The sequence below is a fragment of the Lepisosteus platostomus genome, unplaced genomic scaffold, assembly GCF_059453375.1.
Source record: "Lepisosteus platostomus isolate fLepPlt1 unplaced genomic scaffold, fLepPlt1.hap1 Scaffold_40_H1, whole genome shotgun sequence".
Lineage (NCBI taxonomy): Eukaryota > Metazoa > Chordata > Actinopteri > Semionotiformes > Lepisosteidae > Lepisosteus > Lepisosteus platostomus.
The window spans coordinates 770,001-787,500 of record NW_028291664.1 but is presented as its reverse complement, the minus strand read 5'-3'; the positions used below and the strand labels follow the sequence as shown (position 1 = coordinate 787,500).

The 17,500-nt window shown below is 45.3% G+C and overlaps 5 non-coding genes across 5 annotated transcripts; 1 reads left to right on the top strand and 4 right to left on the bottom strand.

Moving 5' to 3' along the window:
* Positions 1-4,102: 4,102 nt before the first annotated feature.
* trnam-cau (transfer RNA methionine (anticodon CAU)) lies at positions 4,103-4,175 on the bottom strand. Its single transcript has one exon. It is a non-coding gene; the product is annotated as a tRNA-Met (tRNA).
* Positions 4,176-6,258: 2,083 nt separating this feature from the next.
* trnah-gug (transfer RNA histidin (anticodon GUG)) lies at positions 6,259-6,330 on the bottom strand. Its single transcript has one exon. It is a non-coding gene; the product is annotated as a tRNA-His (tRNA).
* A 201-nt stretch (positions 6,331-6,531) lies between these two features.
* On the top strand, positions 6,532-6,603 carry trnae-uuc (transfer RNA glutamic acid (anticodon UUC)). Its single transcript has one exon. It is a non-coding gene; the product is annotated as a tRNA-Glu (tRNA).
* A 5,282-nt stretch (positions 6,604-11,885) lies between these two features.
* On the bottom strand, positions 11,886-12,027 carry LOC148634239 (U4 spliceosomal RNA). The gene has a single exon (XR_015933714.1). It is a non-coding gene; the product is annotated as a U4 spliceosomal RNA (small nuclear RNA).
* A 727-nt stretch (positions 12,028-12,754) lies between these two features.
* On the bottom strand, positions 12,755-12,836 carry trnas-cga (transfer RNA serine (anticodon CGA)). The gene has a single exon. It is a non-coding gene; the product is annotated as a tRNA-Ser (tRNA).
* Between the last annotated feature and the right edge of the window lie 4,664 nt (positions 12,837-17,500).

Below are 17,500 nucleotides of genomic sequence, written 5' to 3'. Positions count from 1 at the left end.
CACTGCCACTGCTGTGAAGGTCACAGAAATGGTGCCCTGGATTCATGCTTCACACTGTAAAAAGGTCACAAACGAACTGAGCAAAGCGCAGGAGTGATGTCTCCACAAGGACAGATGGGGATAACCTGCTTGGGACTGATGTGCACAGCCTTTTTCCTTTTTATGTAGAAGCCTGTCACCACCCCAAAAGAGGAAGAATCTAAACACGAAGCCTCTTTGTATACAAACTGGCTGAATGAAACTGATAATGAGGGGGATATGAGTAATTTGTGGTATAAATTTATAAATCATACTGTAAAGTTAAAGAAATTTAATGCATCTTGTTATATATGTGCTTTAATGCCTCATTCTACAGCCTCACCCATGCGACTTTTTATGAAATGTACTCTTTTATTAATATCACGTTAGAAGGCTTAGACGCTATCAAACAAGAATTAAGGGGAGTTAGATTAATGGTACTTCAGAACAGGTTCGTGCTGGACCTTCAAAATGCAGCATCTGGAGGAGTCTATGCTTTAGTAGGAGACTCCTGTTGTACATATATTCCAGCTAATGACTATGATTACGGAAATCTTACGCTCGCTATTCAGCATTTGAAAGAACTAAAAGACAAGGTGAATAAAGAGAGAGGCATAAAAGATACACCGGCTTTTCTCTCCTGGTTAGAATCACTGTTTGGGCCAGGGGGAATGTTTTTCTTTTAAGTTACTAACACCGATTATAGGGGCTGTGATACTTGTCTTCCTGTTTTTATGTTGCTGTATGACATGTATTATTCCAATGCTTCGAAATATGGAAATATGGTACCTAGGGGGATAAACTGTTCATCCTTCCAGTCTGGAGAATTGGCAGCTGTCTGACGTCAGTAAGTGATCCTTAAAAAATTAATAGTCCCATGACAGTGTGCATCACCAGAAAATCAATTTCAATGCATTAAAACTCTTGTTATCCTTCTGATCATTGAAGTGTCATTGCCCCAGCACTGTATACTCTTACTTTTGACGCCTGTCTGAAGTTGGATCCATTTCTAAGAATGGTGACTCACATATCCTCATGCTCAACTTTGGCTCAACCACACAAACTATGAAGATAATCATCTGCTTTTGCTCCAAGATTTATGTTACTAGGCTCTCTCCTGGGGATCCTCGTGTTCAAACATTGCCCTTATTGTGGATGATCCATGACAGAATTCAGGGAATTCAGAATTCTGATACCTCAGCTCAGATTCTGACTGGGCAGACTGTCATTGCCTGGTGTGAATGTGTGCATATCTGTTTTTGTGCATGTTCTGTGGCCTGTTGTACAGTACATCACAAATGAAAGGGAAATGGAAAACTAAAATAAGACTCAAGTGTTTTATCTTTCATTAACAGTGTTTCATTAGTATCTGTGCTAGATCCTGTCATCCACTGCTTACCATGACAGGCTCTAGCACAGGATAGCAGCTAATACATTTAAAAATCTCACTGCACAATGTTGTATATTCAAGGGCTGATCTTCTGTACTTTTTCTTTCACTTTTCATTTCCAAGAAACTCAGTCCTGCCAGGAATAATCTGAGAACAAAATCAATCTGAGTGAAAATCTAAGCAGAGGAAGATTGTTTTACAGAGTCAACAAGGTCTAATTCAAGGTCATCAGCACTAACAACATTCTCTCTGGAGACAGGCGATAAGAAAATTGAAAGTGTGTATTGTTACTGTCACGACCACCAGGCAGTCAAGACCAAAGCGTAAGCAAGCTAATCAGCCCCAGCAGCGGGTGATTATTAACAAACGCCGCCGCACGAGTTAAACCACCTCCGCACACTCACTGTGCGGTGCGCACTGCTATTTAAACCATCTTCACCTGCTTCCCACTGCTCGGTATTGAGTCTACTCCTTGAGAGCTCTACCTGGCGTTTTTCCCCGTACCTCGTTTATTCTGGATTTTGGATTCCCCTTCTGCCTTTTCAACTTTGCACCTCGCCTCTCGCCTCGGACTGTCTGCTACCGGAGAACTTCCTGGATTACGACTTGCCTTTCGCCTTTTGACTACGACCTTGCCTCTCGTTTTGGTTTGTTCGCCTGCCTCATCTATCACCCGTGCCTGCGTCTGCACATGGTCCGTGTATCTTCCCACCAGGGATTCCTAACAGTTACATAACAGCAGAGACTATGAGTTATGCTATCATGAGAGTGGTGATGGATTTTTTTCATTGCTTAGTTTTGCAGGTTCTGTACATTTGAACATTCAAAGTGACTAAAGTAAAGGAGTTTTCCCTTTTTACCACATAATTCCCAAAGATCAACACTAATAGAAAGCCTAATTCCAGCCAAGATTCAATTACTGTCTCTCAGGCATCCCAGCAGTGGATTTCATGACTTCAGACAGCCATCTTTATCAGTGGAGAACTCAATGCTCTGAGGTTTACTGGCAGAGTCTCACACTGGGTAATATGTTGGTAAATAATGTCCTATGGAATTCTACTATTGATAAATTCTACTATGGAACTGCGATGTGTCCTGAAAAAATATTCTATGATAGTGGTACAGTCCATCACACCCCACCTACAGCCTTTAAAAGAGAAAAAAAAAATTCTGATATTATGGTGGAAAAAGAGCCCTGGAATCTTTGTAGAAGGACAAAAGATGGAAAGAATGGGCAGTGTAACCATGGCGAAGAGAAGGGAAATATTGGAGAGAGCTTTTTTCATACACTTTTTATCATTGTTTTTCCAGCCCAACAATGATCAACAAATATGGGCAGGCATCCTGTGCCAAATCCAATCTACCTTTCTTCCAAGCATACAGGAATGTCAGTGAATTAAATATTGACATATGAAAATACCCAAAAATATGCAATCACACATATGCAGTTTGAGCAAACATAAGACAATACCCAAGTACCACAAACTACCAGGCATCATTAGCAGTTCAGGTGGGGAGCTGTGTCAGCATGCGTAGGCTGCAAAGGAACAAGTAATAGGTCTATTCCATGCTTAAAAGAGAAGAAAGAAAACACAACATTTCAGCCGTGGAGCCCTCACACCTGAAGAAGGCTCCACGGCCGAAACGTTGTGTTTTCTTTCTTCTCTTTTCATCTAGTGTCATTAGCCAGTTCCTGTCAAAATAAAATAGAAATGGATAACATTCTAGAGAGAGTTTGAAATACCAAGGTACAATTTAAACCATATTTCTTCCACTACAACCACAATATTTTGGAGAGCCTATTTTCGCTGAGCCTAACTGTTCTGGCATGCCCGTTAGCCTCCGTCCTGCTTCAGCAATGAATGCAACGGGGCACATTCTGAGGGAGATGCAGTCAATCAGGTTGCAGGAAAACCACGCTATGCTTTTTTTTGAGATCCTGAAAAGGACAGAGGGGCCATGTATATGTGTGCAGCTGGATATGTAATTGCAGGTGGCGTAGCAAATTCTGCTGAAGCCCCACTGCCTGGTGTGGACGGTAGCTGTGCATGTTGCAGCAGAATTGTGCATGTGAGATCAAGGGGGCATGTCATGTGTTTGAGCACTTCACTCCCTTCCGGAAGAGTCCCAAAAATTTGTAAGTTCTTTGGATGACCTGTGGACCGATCTTTCACGATGAAGAATTCCTTAAGAAGAATAGATCTCAGCCCTCCATCCCAATGCCTCCATCTCAAAACAGCAACCTCCCACTGCCCTTAGTCTGCAAGGCAGTCCTTTCAAGTGCAATGATGACGCCGGGACCTTCGTTGCCTATTGTATGAGCTGAACTTTTGTGCTCATCAATTCAACGCTCTTTCCATCAACTCATCTTGTCTTTTGACGCTTCGTGTTTTGTGCTCCTTTGACTATCGGCATATCGGGTGACTGCAAACACTGAAGTTCTTGCTTACGGAGTGTGGAACAGTGTTTTCAAGTGATCGCTGTTCTGTCATGTTGACGCCGAGTGAATCTTTCTTTGGCAACATAGGCAGGCTGACAGCAAAAGTAATGTCAAATTTCTTGACTTATTTCTGAATGTGAATGTTCTTTAGAAAAAGGATGCGGCGTTGCTTCTCCCCCGTGTAAAGGTCACGCATTCCAGACGTGGTTATGAGCGAACAGTTGCCGCAAGTGTTTGAAAAGAGCAAGCAGCCCTGCCCCGTGTGAGGATCAAACTCAGGACCTTCAGATGATGAGACTGACACGCTACCAACTACGCCAACGAGGCCAGCTGCGGTGCACAGCCGGAAAGTTTGCCTCATATGGATTTCAGTCGCCCGTTCCCTAATCTTTAGACGCCCTCTGCTGGATGTTGCATTTGCCTTTTGATCTCACCGATACTTTTTTGGTCTGTTTCTGTTGCGAGTCCGTTTTTCAGATCTCACCTAGCACAAGTCTCTCTGGCTGAAGTGGCCTCTCTGCTTCAGCATCGTGCCCTCACTCAGCCATTAAAAACGTCACTCGGACTTCTGACATGCTGACATGAAATGTCAAGAGAGAGTGGCGGAGACGCTTAAGGCAGAGAGAAGATGAAGAGGGGGCGTGGCTGCGAAATGATTGACAGCTGCATGACGCTCTCCATGCAAGGTGTGACCACAGGCTAAAGGACACCTTTCGGCACATCAAGCTCTAAGCACACACCTGGAGGACGTGGGAAATGATCCCGCTACCTCACGCATGCAAAGCGAGCGCTGTACCATGCAAGCTAACCCCCCTCGCTGGAGCTCATGCCTCGGTGTCGCCTAGTGCCGCTTGTTCCCCTCTTACCGGGTGCAGTTCACTGCCCTTCGTCTGCAAGGCAGTCTTGTAATTGCGGCTTTCTTGACTTATTGATGAAGGTCTGACTGGACGAGCGAATGACGCCTCTCCCCCGTCCTCAAGCTCGCTGACAGAATAAAATAGAAAGTGCTGCCGTGGCTCATTGGTTTAGGGGTATGATTCTTGCTTAGGGTGTGGGAGGTCCCGGGTTCAATTCCCAGCTGAGCCCTTGTGTGCTCTTTTTGTCCTCGTCCACAAGACTGGGAACTGATATCCACATCACCTTGCAGCATCTGCTTATGGCAAACGATGGAATGTGACTAATGACTGAACGAGCCTGGTGAATACTCATCACGTGGCACAATGAGAGCGTGCAGTCAGCTGTCCAAGGCAGCAACCTCATTGCTCGTTCAAAAGAACACGTACTGAAAACTCATCACCACTATGTCGTAAATGAGCACCGCGATCGCTTGTTGTCAGGCGTCCTTACTTGGGAAATGCAGAAGCAAAAACTGCCCTCTCTCAGCCACCGAAACGTGTGCGGCTCGCCTTGCACTCTCTGCGCCTCGCATATTTATGGAGCTGTCTGCTCTTCTTTCTGTTGAAGTACGCAAGTTACGGGGCGTACTGCAGACTATGATGTGCTCAATGACAGCTTTCAAGATTTGAAAACTATGAGCTTGAGGGCTCAAGTCGAACGAATGTGGTTGTTATGCAATTGATGATCAAACGCACATATTCTAACGATTCGTGAGAGTATGTTCTAAAGGTCCCTGGCTCGATCCCGGGTTTCGGCATTTTGTTTCATCGCTCCCTTTGTTCCTCTCTCCAGCGCCCCCTGCCTAAAATGACGCGTCCCTTTCTCAGCCCGAAACGCAAGCGATACACCAGCAACAAACCCTACAGGTTTCCGTAGTGTAGTGGTTATCACGTTTGCCTAACATGTGAAAGGTCCCAGGTTCGAGACCGGGTGAAAACAGCCCCTTCTTGCACGCTCCTGCACTTCACAGAGGTCTTGAACCACCAGTCATTTGTTCCCAATGTATTTCCGGTGCCTTCATGCACTCTTGTACCAAACGCACGTTCCTTCTGTATGCGGAGCCGATCATTTGCAATTGGGCTGTGCCGACAGATCAGGACGAGCTCTGTCGGCTCAAAAGCAGCGCAGGACCTGCAAGAACAACAGAAAGATTAGCATCCAGTGGGGGCTTCTTAGTGAGCCCAAGATCTCATCAAGAATCGGCTCCAGCAACAGGGCTGGACGCATTGTTCCATTCTCCGACCACTCTCGGTGTAAACAAGTCCCTCCTGGTCTCTGCTTGAATTGCACTTTCCTGCGTTTGCTTTGGTGTAACTGGCTTCCCCTGCATGGGCGAATGTGAAGAAGATCCTTAGTAAGTCATTGAAGAAACCCGAGAAGAGGTCGGAGTGGTCCCTGTCGTTCATCAACGATCCAGTCAGGCAGTACTCCTCTGTAAAGCGCCGTTCGTTCACATCAATTGGCTTTTTTTTGCCTTCATTCGTGCAAGTAGTAAAAGCAGACGCCCCTATTCTGCCGTGACCCGGATTCGAACCGGGGTTGTTGCGGCCACAACGCAAAGTACTGACCACTATACGATCACGGCGAGTTACCGATACACACATGGCAGGGCGGAAAAGGCTGTGCTCTCTTCGTGTGACATAATTCGGGAAAGTCCTGACGTTGCATTTCAACTGAGCCCCAGTATACATCGACCCTTCGACACTCTGAGTGACAACTCTCTTGCGTGTTTTCTCATATTTATGTAGTTTGCTTGCATGATGCCCGGAACAACAGGGTTGTGCACTCCCATATGGTCTAGCGGTTAGGATTCCTGGTTTTCACCCAGGCGGCCCGGGTTCGACTCCCGGTATGGGAACGTGTCAATTTTGCCTCCTGCTTTCCAAAAGATCAGCACTGTGTACGAAGGAGCCGCATTAAAACTACTCAACGTGCAAAACGTGCGAGAAGAGGGGGCGCTTGTTTCCAGCCGAAACTTCTCGCGTGTGAGACGAGCTGACCATCGCTGCAGGAGGTGGGAGGGTCACTCTGGTAGACAGGGCTGACCTTCGGCAATAGGATTTATACTCTCCAAGATGATATTTGCACTTTCTGGAGAGGCGATTTTCTCCACTTCAGTAGCCCGATTTCGTCGATTGCGTGGAGAGGGCTGTAGAATGTGACGCCGCCTTTCCTGCTCCGTCCATGACAGGCGTGCTGGTCTCTGGAGAGAGAGCACGGTCTATCAGCGCACTCCAATAAAGGCACTGGAAGCAGCTGAATCGCATTGGCGAAGCTCAGCGCTGGGCCGCTGAGCACATCTTACCACAGTTTCCGTAGTGTAGTGGTTATCACGTTCGCCTCACACGCGAAAAGTCCCCGGGTGGAAACAGACTTCTTTTGTCGCCACGCACAAAAGGGGATTGGGGATTCACCTAGCGCTGTGATCGAACAGACCCACTCACCTCTTAGTGTGGCGGGATCTGCACAGTGCATGTCGCAGCGCATCCTTCTTTCACTTCAATGCACGTCCTGATGTACCCCGGTCTCGCGCGTGACAGGTGGAGACAGGTGACAGGTCCGCGTGACAGGTCCTATACTAACGAGGAAGACATCGCTCTCTCCGACCCCCGGCATCGTGGCCCGACCCACCGTGCTGGAAGCCGACTCGTGCTGTGATTCCTTTACGGAGCAGAAATGACAACCGAGGAGCCGAGAGATCATTTCAGCATTTCGCGTCTGAACGGAAAACACAAACGACCAACTCGGAATGACTTCCTTTGACGCTTATCAAAGCGTTCTTTGTGCATCGAACAGACCCACTCACCTCTTAGTGTGGCGGGATCTGCACAGTGCATGTCGCAGCGCTCCCTGCTTTCACTTCAATGTGCTTCCTGATGTCGAGTCGTGTGCCGTGCGGAGGCTCTGAAAGCGAGAGCAATGAAAAGGTGCACGACGCTGTGTTAGAAAATAGAGAAGTGAAAGGCAGTTCTTTCTCTAAGGAGGTAAAAGAAAAGCTACTCCTCGTCGGAGAAATCGAACCCCGGTCTCCTGCATGACAGGCGGGGATATTTGCCACTATACTAACGAGGAAGACATCGCACGTTCCGACCCCCGGCATCGTGTCCCGACCCAGCGTGCTGGAAGGCGACGCGTGCTGTGATTCCTTTACGGAGCAGAAATGACAACCGAGGAGCCGAGAGATCATTTCAGCATTTCGCGTCTGAACGGAAAACACAAACGACCAACTCGGAATGACTTGCCTTTGACGCTTTTCAAAGCGTTCTTTGTGCACGACGACTGCGCCGCCTAGCAGATACAAATGGGTTGTACAACTTTGAAGTAGCAAATGGAAGAGGGCTAAGCCCCCTCTCTTTTAGCCCAGGTTCGATCTGTCTCCCAGACTCACCAGGTGCACGCACACACACACACCCGTGCCGTTGAAGTGCTCTGCTTCATTTCTAAGGGCAACTCAACATTCACTCCTACCCCGAGTGCAGAAAAGACAGCGTCTGCAGCAACAGCAGCTCAGGTCTCTGCCCATCTCCTCTGCTCTGCGCCTCCTGCGGAGTGGAGTCCTGCCTGGAGCTGTGTTTGCAGGCGGCGGCTCCCCGCGCCCTGTCTGTGCGTCGTGAAATTAATTAATAACGTTAATAAATTTATAAAGTAAAGTTATAAATTAGAAATTAATAACGATATAATTATATTCATGTACCGCAACACAAGAATAGTACACACTGTACATTGTCTGTCGATAATGTTTCTGTAGTGCTTTTTCAGCACTCAGCATGTGACTGTGCTGGTGGTGCTGTGGGTTAGGTTCCTGACTTCCATGTCACACGGTCTATGATTGAATCCCATAGAACTATGACTTCATTATTTAACAAACATTTCTTTGAAAAAATGAAACGTTTCCCTTGGTCAGAGATTAAATAAAACCTCACTTTTTTTGAGGTTTTACTGTGCAGAGTGAGGTTTTACCTCACTTTTTTTGAGCAGAAGGTTTACTGTGACCTGAGAAGGGCCGGCATCCAATCACGGTGGTACACACACACGCTCTCACTCATCTGAGCTACACGGCTACCAAGATGATCTCGGGTGCGCCGAGCTGGTACGGAACATATTGAACTGATCGACGGCGAATTGTCTCTCAGACAGGCTTTTCACCTCTAAGCTCCCTGACTGACAGTGATCAGCTAGGTAGTGAAACAGTCAGCTGCTTCTAAGCCTTAAACAGCTGCATCTCGGCGCTTCCACGGAGAGATGATTTGAAAGCCGAACATCGCCCATTGGGAACACCTTACTATCACTAGTTTAAGAGACTCTTAAGGTCTTGCAGAGGTGCCTGTCTAATAGCATGCGCTTTGCAAGCTATAGGTGTTTAGGCTGAGGCAGAATGCCTGTTAACAAAATGTTTTTCTAAAGGTGTGTCTAAGTGGCTGCAAAAGGACAACACTCCTGGGGCGCCGTGGCTCAGCTCCTGCACTTGATTATAATGCCGTTACGTGTCGAAGCAGTAATTTACGTCATCCTACCACTGCAACACGGGGAATAGAGAGAAATGAGCACACGCTACGAATCGTCTCAATCACTCCCTAGAGTCGTAAGGCGCATTGAAGGGTGCACCCCCATCATTAATCGTTGCGCCTCTGTGAAAGGAAAGCTCTTGGGCAGTCTTTGAAACAGCTCGGATGAAACACTTGATTGCTTCCATGTGCATCTGGAGCCCACTTCTTATTTTCACTTCACGCCGCCCAAAGCATTTCTAAAACAGGAGATTCGCGTTTGGGAATGCGCCCTGCCCTACAAATAAAACAGGTCTACGGCTCTGAAACCTGCTCCACGGAAAACAGCTCTGTTGCGCTTTTGATCAAAGGGAGATTCGCTGTTCTTACTTTTTGATGACATAACACCCAAAGGGGCTTCTTTGGAGCTGGATTCCAACCAGCATCCTTAAGTTTCTTGGCGGTATCCTTTACAGTCCTCTGTTCGGTCGACAAGGGACTGAAGGGGGCAGCTTTCCTCACACATACAGTGCAATGTACTGTAGTGTTCCCCTTCATTGAATTCGCAGTTCTGCATCAGACCTCTAACTCGTTTCCTTAGCTTGGATTTAAGTCACGAAGCAGGCTTCTACTGTATAAACTTCTAGAGGAATCACAAACTATTTGAGAGGCCACCATCCCAGGGGGACCTGACAAAGTCTATCCCTAAACACCTAGCGCAGTCTCTCGAGAGACTGTCAAAAATCGCTTTCTCTGTTTGCGTTGCAAGTAAGTGAAAACGCGGTCTCAAACCAGAGCTACTTGGCAGCAGCGGCACGTAAATACCGTTACTGTTACTGCTCGATACCGACGTTAGCCTACTATACCATGTTCAGCCACCGCTAGAAAATGTACGGCTCTAGAACCAGAGCAAACGACAGAAGGGCCAACGCCGAACAGGCACACGTGTCAGACATGGAGCGCGACGAGGATGGGATTCGAACCCATGCGTGAAGAGCACAATGGATTAGCAGTCCATTGCCTTAAACACTCGGCCACCTCGTCGACGACACTGGGCTGTCCAGACATGGGTTGGCGCACTCCAGATGATCTTTTTCTTTTTTTTCCCTCATACTCGAGGGTCATTTTCCTGTTCCACATGCGATTTCAACATTTTCCTTGGGAGATGTCAAGCCAGCAAGCCACTGCTGTGGTTCAGTGGCCAGTGTGGAGTTCAGTGGCCCTGTTGTACACAGAAAGCACATTGAGCTCCTTGGACATGAAAAGTTCCAGATAAAAGCCATTTGTCACCCTTTCTCTTGGTGTTGATGTTGCTATTGTATGTAAAGGTGGCAACTTGCTCAGCGAGCAGGCGGAGCACACACCGAATGCAGATGTGTCTGAGTGGTGTGTCCAAGTGGCTGCAAAAGGACAGCCCTCCCGGGACGCCGTGGCTTAGTTGCTTAAGGCGCCTGTCTAGTAAACAGGCGACCCTGGCTCCGATTCCCAGCGGTGCCTTTTTTGTTCTGTCTTCTCGAACAGAACTGGTCATTATGGACAACTGCCTACGGCTAGACTTAATTAAATGCAAGCATTCATTTCCTGTCATGAACGACTTGTTTTTCTTAAAATGGATGCAACTTGCAAAACATGAAATACAAACCTTGCTAATCAGCGCTAGCGGCTGGCAAAAAAAAAAGAAGTCAGCAATGTTTTTTTTCTTTAACCTTAACCCTGCTAACGGAGACGAGTTAATCGACCGAGTCTATGCAGCTTAAACGGTGCGGAAGTCGGGTTCTTAGCTGAAAGGGTGGTAAATCACGCTCACCCCAGTCCTTAATCTTTTAAAGAGGATACAAAATTGAACCTAGTCGCCACATCACATACATCCTGTTCAATGATAAAAAGGTAACATCTATCCTCGCTCCAGAGTAAATCTCACGTTGAGGGCATATTTTTTTTCACTTAAACCGTGAGTCGGGCTCGGCTGCACAGAGGACAGAGCAGAGCAATGAGGTCACGGGGACAGGGGAGTCACACGCTGGCGGTTTGAATACGCGGAAGATCACTGAGGGATCCACAGTATATGGACCCTCTGTGCGCCATCAGTCCGCACTCCGGACTCTGAATCCTTTCCCCGGAGTAAATCTGTTACATTGAAAGAATGCTTCTCGCAGGTTAAAAGAGGGACCCTTGTTAATTGGAGAAATCAATGATTTCGAATGAATTCTGTATGCTTTAAAATACAGCTATACACAGAAAACATGCAGGACACTGGTCATGATGTTTCCCGAGCCGAAACACTCTTTTCAAATTGTCAAAGGTTTGCTTTGCGAACGCTGCAGGACATCGCACAATCTCTTTTGAACGGGGACAAACGATTTCTTAGGGGGCGCAGTAAGTACAGACGTTTAAAAAGCTCCACTCATGCCGACGATGCAGCATGAAGAAGCGCAACCTAACGTTTGACAGACAAAAGCCGGGCGCCGCTACGAGCAATACGAAACCAAACTGACAGCACACGGCGTTTCGCGCTGACTCAAAAGTGATCTCGACAGACGCTGTTCTCTGCATAACGCTGAAAGAGCTAAAGAGCGTTTCTGTTGAGACGTAACAAGCTCTTTCTTTCTACCATGATGTCACCATGACAAAATCTGTCTTTAAACACCTTGCTCAGTCTCTGACGAGACTGTCAAAAATTGCTTTCGCCGATTGTATTGCAAACCGGTGGAAGCGGGGTATTGGGAAAAGTTTTCAACTAGCAATAATCGCGCCTCGGCTAAACCTCACAGGCTACGATACTGCCACTGCGCAAAGCTGACGGTTGCCAGGCAACCGCGGGGATCCTATGGAAATCGTTATCGATCGTCTCATGGCATGTCGTTGCTGTAACGCTTCATATTTGTCGTCTTCTTCTTCTAGCTTGAGGTTTTGAAGAATTTCATGACAGACAAGGGCTCCGTCGGGAACAAAGGGCGTTGTGAGAAAACCGTTGCTTATTTTCAGCAGCAGAAATACAACCCTTTAAATACAAGATTACAGAACAATGACGAAGGGCATGCCGGGAGGAACTCATGCACTACAGAGGAAAGGGGGCGGGCACGTACAGTTCACATTCAAGCCACAAGTACTCTTCTCGGATGTTGCACAAACAAATCCTAACGTCATGAAAGCGTGATGCAATTTCTGTGGCTACATTTGTTGCACGTCATGCACAGTAAGAGTGTTTCTAACACCAAATAAAAAGTCAACAATTAGCGAACACGCCTTCTCCTCAGTTAACCCACTGAAACCCTTGCTGTTAACAGTTCTTTACTGCGTGCTTTACGAGCACCTACATATCATGTCGGTTCTTTCAGCTTTATTCATTAGGTTTTCAAAGGCATAAGTAGAGCACCAGAGGTGCGAACGCAAAATGTGTGGTTATCTGAAGAATTGATTTCCATGGCAGCGGGGCCAAGCGATTTAGCATTTCTATAGTACCAGGAAAGGAGAAGCGACACTTCGCCTTTGCCGCGCAGGCACAAGGCGACGTGCGGCAGACGCCGTAGTCGGCAGGATTCGAACCTGCGCAGGGAGTCCCCAACGGATTTCGAGTCCATCGCCTTAACCACTCGGCCACGACTACAGCGAGCTCGCCGCCGCCGCATTCCTCCTATAATCTAACACGGAGTGCGAGGTGGCTGCGGAAACTTTTTCAAAGTCGCTCTCCGTTAAAAAAAATAAATACCTTTCACAAAATACGTGCCGGCAGACAGACACGCCTCAGAGGGTTTAAGGCTGGCTTCACGTTCAAATGCTAAAGTCTCCCCGTCCGGATGTCAAAATGCAACTTTGGCAGACAGAAAAAACATCAACAAACCACAAATGTGGACAAGGATTTTACAAGCTGCACCACACTGCACTTTCAAAAGCATTTACATTCCTATTAGACGCAGGAATTTCCTTTGATTTGCGCGCTTACGAACGCCATGGAAAACGAAACAAAACAAAAGCCCTCAGCTCCTGCACTTGATTATAATGCCATTACGTGTCGAAGCAGTAATTTACGTCATCCTACCACTGCAACACGGGGAATAGAGGGAAATGAGCACACGCTACGAATCGTCTCAATCACTCCCTAGAGTCGTTAGGCGCATTGAAGGGTGCACCCCCATCATTAATCGTTGCGCCTCTGTGAAAGGAAAGCTCTTGGGCAGTCTTTGAAACAGCTCGGATGAAACACTTGATTGCTTCCATGTGTACCTGGAGCCCATTTCTTATTTTCACTTCACGCCGCCCAAAGCATTTCTAAAACAGGAGATTCGCGTTTGGGAATGCGCCCTGCCCTACAAATAAAACAGGTCTACGGGTCTGAAACCTGCTCCACGGAAAACAGTTCTGTTGCGCTTTTGATCAACGGGAGATTCGCTGTTCTTACTTTTTGATGACATAACACCCAAAGGGGCTTCGTTGGAGCTGGATTCCAACCAGCATCCTAAAGTTTCTTGGCGGTATCCTTTACAGTCCTCTGTTCGGTCGACAAGGGACAGAAGGGGGCAGCTTTCCTCACACATACAGTGCAATGTACTGTAGTGTTCCCGTTCATCGAATTCGCAGTTCTGCATCAGACCTCTAACTCGTTTCCTTAGCTTGGATTTAAGCCACGAAGCAGGCTTCTACTGTATAAACGTCTAGGGGAATCACAAACTATTTGAGAGGCCATCATCCCAGGGGGAACTGACAAAGTCTATCCCTAAACACCTAGCGCAGTCTCTCGAGAGACTGTCAAAAATCGCTTTCTCCGTTTGCGTTGCAAGTAAGTGAAAACGCGGTCTCAACCCAGAGCCACTTGGCAGCAGCGGCACGTAAATACTGTCACTGCTCGATACCAACGTTAGCCTACTATACCATGTTCAGCCACCGCTAGAAAATGTACGGCTCTACAACCAGAGCAAACGACAGGATGGCCAACGTCAAACGTGTCAGACATGGAGAGCGACGAGAAAGGGATTCGAACCAATGCGTGCAGAGCACAATGGATCAGCAGTCCATCGCCTTAACCACTCGGCCACCTGAAAACCGTCTTTAAACCGTTCCGTCTTCAGGGTGAGGGGGGCGCTCACCCTGAGGTCTGTGCGGGTCCCAATGCCCCAGCATAGTGACGGAGACGCTGTGTTGTAAAAGGGCGCTGTCTTTTGGATGAGATGTAAAACCGAGGTCTCAGTGCTCTGTGGTCATTTAAAATGACCACCAAAACCTTTGACAAATGCTCTTGGTAATTGATGGTCTTCAATAATGCTTCTCCTTTAGGTACATTTTAAATCAGCTGAAAAATGCTGTGAAATGGGGGGGCACTTCAGGCCAGTGTAGGATTTGGGTTACAAGAACCATGAAACTGCACGAGAAAGCCCGTACACTGAATTACACGGCTTTCTATTCAAAGGAGGACAAAAGAAATTCCCTGAGTTTAATTTTTTGCAGCACAGAGAGGAGCACTGTCTTGAGGCCGGTTAGCTCAGTTGGTTAGAGCGTGGTGCTAATAACGCCAAGGTCGCGGGTTTGAGCCCTGTACGGTCCAGGTCCCTGTTTGTAAAACAGGCAAATGATTATCTCAGGGGCCCATTCCTCATTCTCAAGACACATGTATGCAGTATGTACACCGTGCATTGAGCAATAGGGACTGAATACACCAAAGGTAAGGTTAGAAGTCATTCTGAGGTGCCACATCTGAGGGATACAGCTAGGCATCCGAAATGGAGGGTTTGAGACCCTTCAGGAGTACTGCATCCTTTGAGACCGACCCGTGCATGTTAAACAAATGATCATTTCTTTCGGCATTAGGGACTAAATATACTAAACATATGATGCTAAAATGTTATTTTCACATATATTAATGTAATAAATGATTGCTTATGCTTTATAAACAAATCTAATTAAAATAAAAGCTTAAGTTTTGTATTTATCTTGTACCATAGAACATGATTTTCTTTGTATTTCAAGCCCACAAAGTGTCCAAATGACGCACTACATGATATAAGGAAGATTATCACATGCATATCGGTATTATCTTTCTTATGAAAATGCATTCCTTTCATTACCTTTTACTTTTTAAAATGAACTCAAATTGAGTATAATGTAATAATTTAAGTAGAATAGATTCTAATAATATAATGATCCAGTGTTTTGCACTACTTCACTGCTTCACTGCTCTATGCCATCTGGAAATAAATCCTCAGACTGCTTACTGCCCTGGGCATGTACCAATAAATTAAAGGAGCACATCTGTTTATCACTGCGTTGAAGCAGGAGACACACAGTCTCTGCAAACACATCCTAGATACAGTGTTCCAGCACCTTTGACCTCATCCAGAACATATCATTTCTTGAAAGGGATTGCTGTCCGAATGCACATCTGAATCCCAAACAGAATCTCTAGTAAAATACGATCATTTGTGAAACAGGCAAATGACTGTCTCAGGGGCCCATTCCTCATTGTCAGACACATGTATGGAATGCTTTCACCGTGCATTGAGCAATAGGGATTAAAAACACCGCAGGTAAGGTTAGATGTCATGTTCTATGATCATTTCTTTCAGCATTAGGGACTAAATATACTAAACGTATGATGCTAAAATGTTATTTTTACATATATTAATGTAATAAATGATTGCTTATGCTTTATAAACAAATCTAATTAAAATAAAAGCTTAAGTTTTGTATTTATCTTGTACCATAGAACATGATTTGCTTTGTATTTCAAGCCCACAAAGTGTCCAAATGTTCTATGATCATTTCTTTCAGCATAAGGGACTAAATATACCAAACATATGATGCTAAAATCCTGAAAAAAGGATGTGCTCCATCTCGTCAGTAGATTGGATTCCAAAACTGATTTGGGTCAATATACATTACCTTTGAAATTAAAGTACAGTCTACTGTAGGGAACCATCAACTTAGAAAGCATTGGCCTTCCCTGGGGGTCAGGTAGGTGCAAAAGATAAACCTTTATCCTATCTTTATCTTAAGATAAGTGGCCAAGCAGTATTTTTCCAAGTTTCACCAAGCACATCATGTTGCCATAGTAGACAAAGTTCTATAAAATGTTAAATAACTTTTAAAAAAAGCATCTTGGTCTTACAGTACTGTACAAGGTGAATTAAACTGTCCCTGGTAATAAAAAGTAATTAGAAGCATCTCAGAAACTTTATCTCTAGAAACATTAGCTGTTTTATATCATGTAATTTAGTGTGATGTTGTCAGAATTCAAGGACATTATCACACACAGAAATTAGTTCAGTTAAATCTAAAAAACACAGCTAAACATGGGTTTAAATGTAACAGAAGTCTTACCTCTTGTCAAAAGATTTAATTCAAGAAGCGATGTAATAAATGATTGCTTATGCTTTATAAAGAAATCTAATTAAAATAAAAGCTTAAGTTTTGTATTTATCTTGTACCATAGAACATGATTTTCTTTGTATTTGAAGCCCACAAAGTGTCCAAATGATGCACTACATGATATAAGGAAGATTATCACATGCATATCGGTATTATCTTTCTTATGAAAATGCATTCCTTTCATTACCTTTTACTTTTTAAAATGAACTCAAATTGTGTATAATGTAATAATTTAAGTAGAATAGATTCAGGTAGGAAATATAGAGTCATGATGTTTATGGCTGACATCATTTCACATGGGTGAATTTTAAGCTAAGAAATAAAAACATTTACAATGAAGATACCATTGCTTAATTTTAAATGCCTTTAAAAAATAAATACCTCCTGAGAATAATTTGCCACTCCCAGATCCTTGGTAAGGTACTGTTTGAATCCAATCAGGAGAGGAGCATCCAGGGAGTGCTTTCTATAGAGTCCAGCTTGGGCCACTCTCTTCCGGCCTGCTGATACTTTTTAACTACTCAGGGCCTGTAAGGATATAAAACACCGGTTTAAACATTTTATACCTATAAGACAAATTAGAATTTTAGTAAAAAATAGATACATCTGAAAAATAAAAAGTCTTACTGCTGATAGAGTTCTTCAGAGCTCACATCTTCCCCTTCCTTATCCGCTTCTGTTTCAGTTTCTAGAGCAGCCTCTGGCATCTCTTCCTCCTGGACAGCGGCCTCTTGCTCAGGGCCGCTGGAATGCAGGTAGATTCTTTTCAACATGCTTTTACATAATATGTTGTAACAATGATTTCAAAAAGAAACTACAGAAGCCTTACAGATTAAAAATATCTCACCTTGCCAATGTGTCTTCAGGCTTCCCATGTACAAAAAGGCCCAAGGACTCTAGCAGTCTTACAAC